Source organism: Oncorhynchus nerka, linkage group LG26, assembly GCF_034236695.1.
Source record: "Oncorhynchus nerka isolate Pitt River linkage group LG26, Oner_Uvic_2.0, whole genome shotgun sequence".
NCBI classification, from domain to species: Eukaryota; Metazoa; Chordata; class Actinopteri; order Salmoniformes; family Salmonidae; genus Oncorhynchus; species Oncorhynchus nerka.
The window spans coordinates 22,908,654-22,914,346 of NC_088421.1; the positions used below are offsets into that span (position 1 = coordinate 22,908,654).

Below are 5,693 nucleotides of genomic sequence, written 5' to 3' on the forward strand. Positions count from 1 at the left end.
CATAATGACAAAGTGAAAACATGTTTTTAGACATTTTTGCAAATGTATTGAAAATGAAATGAAAAATTTACAAAAGTGTTCATACCCCTGAGTCAATGTAGAAGTACCTTTGGCAATTAAAGCTTCAAGTCATCTTGGGTATGTCTGTCTCAGCTTTGAGTCATCTTGGGTATGTCTGTCTCAGCTTTGAATCATCTTGGGTATGTCTGTATCAGCTTTGAGTCATCTGGATTTGGGGATTTTCTCCCATTCTTCCTTGCAGATGTCTTTCCACAGATTTTCAATGGAATTCAAGGCTGGATATCAGCTGGGCCACTCAAGGACTTTCAGATTCTTGTTCTGAAGCCATTCCAGCGTTGCTTTGGCTGTATGGGGTCCTTCTCCTGTTGGAACATAAATCTTCGCCTCAGTCTATGGTTTTAGGCTGGGTTTCTGTACAGCACTTTGAGATATCAGCTGATGTACGAAGGGCTATATAAATAAATTTGACTTGATATGGTCGTTTGCACTCTGAAGCACACTAGAAATTGTTTTATACCCTTCCCCAGATATATACCTCATCACAATTCTATTTTGGAGAAGTATGGACAGTTCCTTGGACTTCATGGTGTTAAGGATTGGCCTGTATTTGGCTCCATTCATTTCCCCCTCTATCCTTACCAGTCTCCCTGGCGATGAAAAGCATTCCCATAGCATGATGCTGCCACCACCATGCTTCAAGGTAGGAATGGTGTTATATGAGCAGTGCCTTGCTTTCTCCAGACATAGCGCTTTGCATTCAGGCCGAATGGTTACGTTTTTCTCTTATTAGACCACACAATCTTTTGCCTTATGCTATCAGTGTTTCACGTGCCTTTTTGCAAATCCAGGCATGCTGTCATGTGCCTTTCTCTCAGAAGTGGCTTCCGTCTGGCCACTCTCCCATAAAGCCCAGATTGGTGAAGTGCTGTAAAGACTGTTGTCCTTCTGGCAGGTTCTCAGCCAAGGAACTCTGTAGTTTTGTCAGAGAGGTCCTTCTGGTCCGGTTGCTCAGTTTGGTCAGACGGCCAGCTATAAGAAGTCCCCCCACCCGCCCAATGATGGAGACCACTGTGCTCTTGGAAACTTTCAACACTCTACAAATTGTGGTATACCCTTCCCCAGATATGTGCCTCATCACAATCTTGGAGATGTACAGACAGTTCCTTGGACTTTATGGTATATATTCTGCTCTGACATGCACTGTCAACTATGGGACCTTAGAGAGGTGTGTTTCTTCATAAATCATGTCCAAATAATTGAATTGGCAACAGGTGGACTCCAAGTTGTTGTGACGTCTCAAGGATGATCAAAGGACATTGGATGCACCTGAACTCAATTTGGAGTGTGTGGGTGTGAATGCTTGATTTCATTTCTAAAAATTTCTAAAAACACGTTTTAATTTTGTCATTATGGGGTATTGTGTGTAGATGGATGAAAAATAAATATATTTAATCCATTTTGAATTCAGGCTGTAACACAACAAAATGTGGAATAAATCAAGAGGTATGAATACTTTCTGAAGGCACTGTAGGTGAACCAACGTTCCTCTTCAAATGATCACTGTCCGCTCTGTTCCGGAGCCTTAGTTGCGAGATGCCGATTTTGTGAACAATTAATCTGTATTTAAGGGTGTTAAGCATGTTGATACACTCAATTCCTGTGCACTGAGGGGGAAGCCGGAGTCAGCCGTTAATCAAAATGTCTCTCAGCCATTTACAGAGCCATGTAAACGTCACCCTTTCATCGGCTCTGTTCAAAGCCCCCTCCGCACACAGCAGAGCTCAGCACTGCTTGTTGCTCCAAGCTATTTTTGTGAGAACTTGCTTCAGCGTTTTTTCCGTCAAACCTTGTTTTTCAAGTTGCCTTTTCCACTGCAGGGGAAAAGCACGTGAGCATGCGTGTAGGATTGTTTTTGTGGGGTTAAAATATGATGTGTTTTACAGAATGCATAGAATGTGTTTGTGTGAGTGTTTGTGCATTTATCCTCACTTGTTCTGTGTGTGTCACATTCTATGTGTGTAACATTCTATGTGTGTCACATTCTATGTGTGTAACATTCTATGTGTGTCACATTCTATGTGTGTAACATTCTATGTGTGTCACATTCTATGTGTGTAACATTCTATGTGTGTCACATTCTATGTGTGTAACATTCTATGTGTGTCACATTCTATGTGTGTAACATTCTATGTGTGTCACATTCTATGTGTGTAACATTCTATGTGTGTCACATTCTATGTGTGTCACATTCTATGTGTGTAACATTCTATGTGTGTCACATTCTATGTGTGTAACATTCTATGTGGGTCGCATTATATGTGTGTAACATTCTATGTGGGTAACATTCTGTGTGTGTAACATTATATGTGTGTAACATTCTATGTGTGTCACATTCTATGTGTGTAACTATGTGTGTAACATTCTATGTGTGTCACATTCTATGTGTGTAACATTCTATGTGTGTCACATTCTATGTGTGTAACATTCTATGTGTGTAACATTCTATGTGTGTCACATTCTATGTGTGTAACATTCTATGTGTGTCACATTCTATGTGTGTCACATTCTATGTGTGTAACATTCTATGTGTGTCACATTCTATGTGTGTAACATTCTATGTGGGTCGCATTATATGTGTGTAACATTCTATGTGGGTAACATTCTGTGTGTGTAACATTATATGTGTGTAACATTCTATGTGTGTCACATTCTATGTGTGTAACTATGTGTGTAACATTCTATGTGTGTCACATTCTATGTGTGTAACATTCTATGTGTGTCACATTCTATGTGTGTAACATTCTATGTGTGTCACATTCTATGTGTGTCACATTCTATGTGTGTAACATTCTATGTGGGTCGCATTATATGTGTGTAACATTCTATGTGGGTAACATTCTGTGTGTGTAACATTCTATGTGGGTAACATTCTGTGTGTGTAACATTATATGTGTGTAACATTCTATGTGTGTCACATTATATGTGTGTAACATTCTATGTGTGTCACATTATATGTGTGTAACATTCTATGTGGGTCGCATTATATGTGTGTAACATTCTGTGTGTGTAACATTCTATGTGTGTAACATTCTATGTGTGTAACATTCTATGTGTGTCACATTCTATGTGTGTAACATTCTATGTGGGTCGCATTATATGTGTGTAACATTCTATGTGGGTAACATTCTGTGTGTCTACAGTGCTATATGTGCATTTTTAAATGTATGTCCTTATGTGTGACGGCATAGTGTGTGTGTTTGGGAGTGTGTGGCATGTGAATGTTTGCGTATGTGTCATAACACATTTCATATGTGTGTGCGTTAAGATCCTACAGTGCTGTGTGAGATTGTGTGCATTTTTGGCGAATAAGCATAGTGTGTGTGTGTGTATTTGTGTGTGTGTATACGTTTTGTGTGATAAGTAACACTCCTCCATCCATCCAGACCTTGCCCCAGCATGCTCTATGACTGACACACTGACTAATAGACAGACAGATAAACACCCTCACTGACAAACACGATAAGGATTCGCCTAGGAAACACTGACACAGACTGACTGATGGACGTCTCCATGGAGACCAGTCACCAAGACTGACACCATGTCAGTCTTTATCACAGCAGAGTGCCGTGCCAACCAAATCATTACGAGAGTTAGAGACAGATACACAGAGAGAGAGATGGAGGGATAGATGGATGAATTGAGGGACAGTGAGAGAGAGAAACATGGAAAACATACTTTATATGGAGTGAAAAAGGTATTGGCTGAGAATATGGAGGAGTAAACAGGAAAGAAACAAGCTTGTAATACCTGACAGCAGGGCACCTCTTTATCACAGGACACGTCCCTGTCATCCCTTCCTTCTGCTTTACTGTTCTATCATGCCTTCTTGGTCTCACCCCATCATTCACCTCTCACTTAGTTTTACTCCATCCACTCCCTCTATCATCGCTCTTCTTTTCCTCTGATCTTTCAATCCTCTCTTCGTATAATGCTTGTGTCTCTCTCCTCACCCCTTTCAGTCCGAATGCTCTTTCCACACCTCTCCTCTCTCCTCCGCTGGTTTCTACACCATTCCCCTCTCCACGATCTCTCTCCACCCCTCTCTCCCACTCTGTGCGAAATAGAAGCGCTCGCGCAGACTCGGGTTGCCATAGTAACCTGCTCACTCACCATCTTGCGTGTCTCCGTCACATCAGCAGCAGGGGTGTCCATCGCCTGGCTCTGCAGTTCCCAACACGGGGCAGCTCCATCACTCCACACTGAGGACTGGGGCCTGGCCTGGGGGCTGGGGCTCTCACTCACTGGTGCTGCTGCACCCAGTAAAAAACTAGGAGAGAAAAAAATGCAAGAGTAGCAAAATATATAAATAAATGAGTACAACTGAGTCAACAGTCTCCATATAACCCCATCCAGCAGACCTCTAAGAAGAGATAAAAATAATAAAGGCATGCGTGTTGTTCACCATGGCACTCAGAATAATCATCCTTCCTAACCATAGGGCAGAATCAGTGATTTATCGCAGTAATCATGTATGACGTCACTAACTGCAGCCTGCCTGCTCCTCTCTGGCCTTCAGAGAGCTCTACTAGGAGACACTGGGGGCTGCTCTCCCCCACTGTCACATTCTCCCGGTGACATCACCAGCCTGCCTGCTCCTCTCTGGCCATCAGAGAGCTCTACTAGGAGACACTGGGGGCTGCTCTCCCCCACTGTCACATTCTCCCTGTGACATCACCAGCCTGGATGTGTAGCCCTCTGCCTATGTATCCTTCTCAGTCATGTTCCCACTCAGCTTGTTGAGCATTGTTGGAGTGACCTCACCAAACAGTGACCTTACCAAACGGTCAACCAAAAATACCACTTGGTAAAATACCACACATTTTAGTCATTTAGCAGATTATCTTATCCAGAGCAATTAGGGTTAAGTGCCTTGCTCAAGAGCACATCAACAGATTTTTCAACTAGTTGGCTCGGGGATTCGAACCAGCAACCTTTCGGTTACTGGCCCAATGCTGTTAACCGTTAGGCTACCTGCCACTCCATGATGCTTTGTGGTCATCATAATCATGTCAAGATCATTGCAATGTCTAGTTGCTGCATTACTACCATTATCATCATCACCATTACACTGTAATAAACATCATCCTCACAGGCATGCAGGCGCTAACTGTAGTGCTCTCTGATCACACACAGCCAGTCAAGCAGACAGAGGAAAAGCCCCTAGCCTCAGTTTGTCTGACTTTGCATGGCTGTATTGAGCTCTTATGTTGCCACTGACCCGAAAAAAAACTCCCTCAAGATATTGTGCCTTGATGCAGCCAAGCTGCCATGGCTCCAAAGAAGAATGGTCACTGAAAGCTTGACCGCTTTCATTACCCACCACATTTACTAACACGTGATCTAACCAAAGTCCCCCACCTCACTACCATCACCCAACCGGCTTAGCCAATATACGACCAAACCATGTAAAACTGACTGCTTTCATTACCCAACCAATTTTTAATAACACGATCCAACCGTAACCCTCCCGCTTCCAGTCACCCATGTGACACATGAGTGAGCAGCAGCATGATCGCGTTCCATTATGCGACCGGCTTTACTAACACATGGTCGAACCTTATAGTATAGCCGACCACTCTCACTCCCATGGAGCACATGAAGGAAAACCATCT

At 42.9% G+C, this 5,693-nt stretch overlaps 1 protein-coding gene across 1 annotated transcript in view; it reads right to left on the minus strand.

Moving 5' to 3' along the window:
• The window catches only part of LOC115122272 (leucine-rich repeat-containing protein 4B-like), a 48,671-nt gene that overhangs the window by 26,668 nt on the left and 16,310 nt on the right, over positions 1 to 5,693 (minus strand). The window contains exon 2 of the mRNA XM_065010268.1: positions 4,192 to 4,348. The gene's annotated coding sequence lies outside the window, so the exon portion shown is untranslated. The remainder of the gene's footprint in view (positions 1 to 4,191; positions 4,349 to 5,693) is intronic.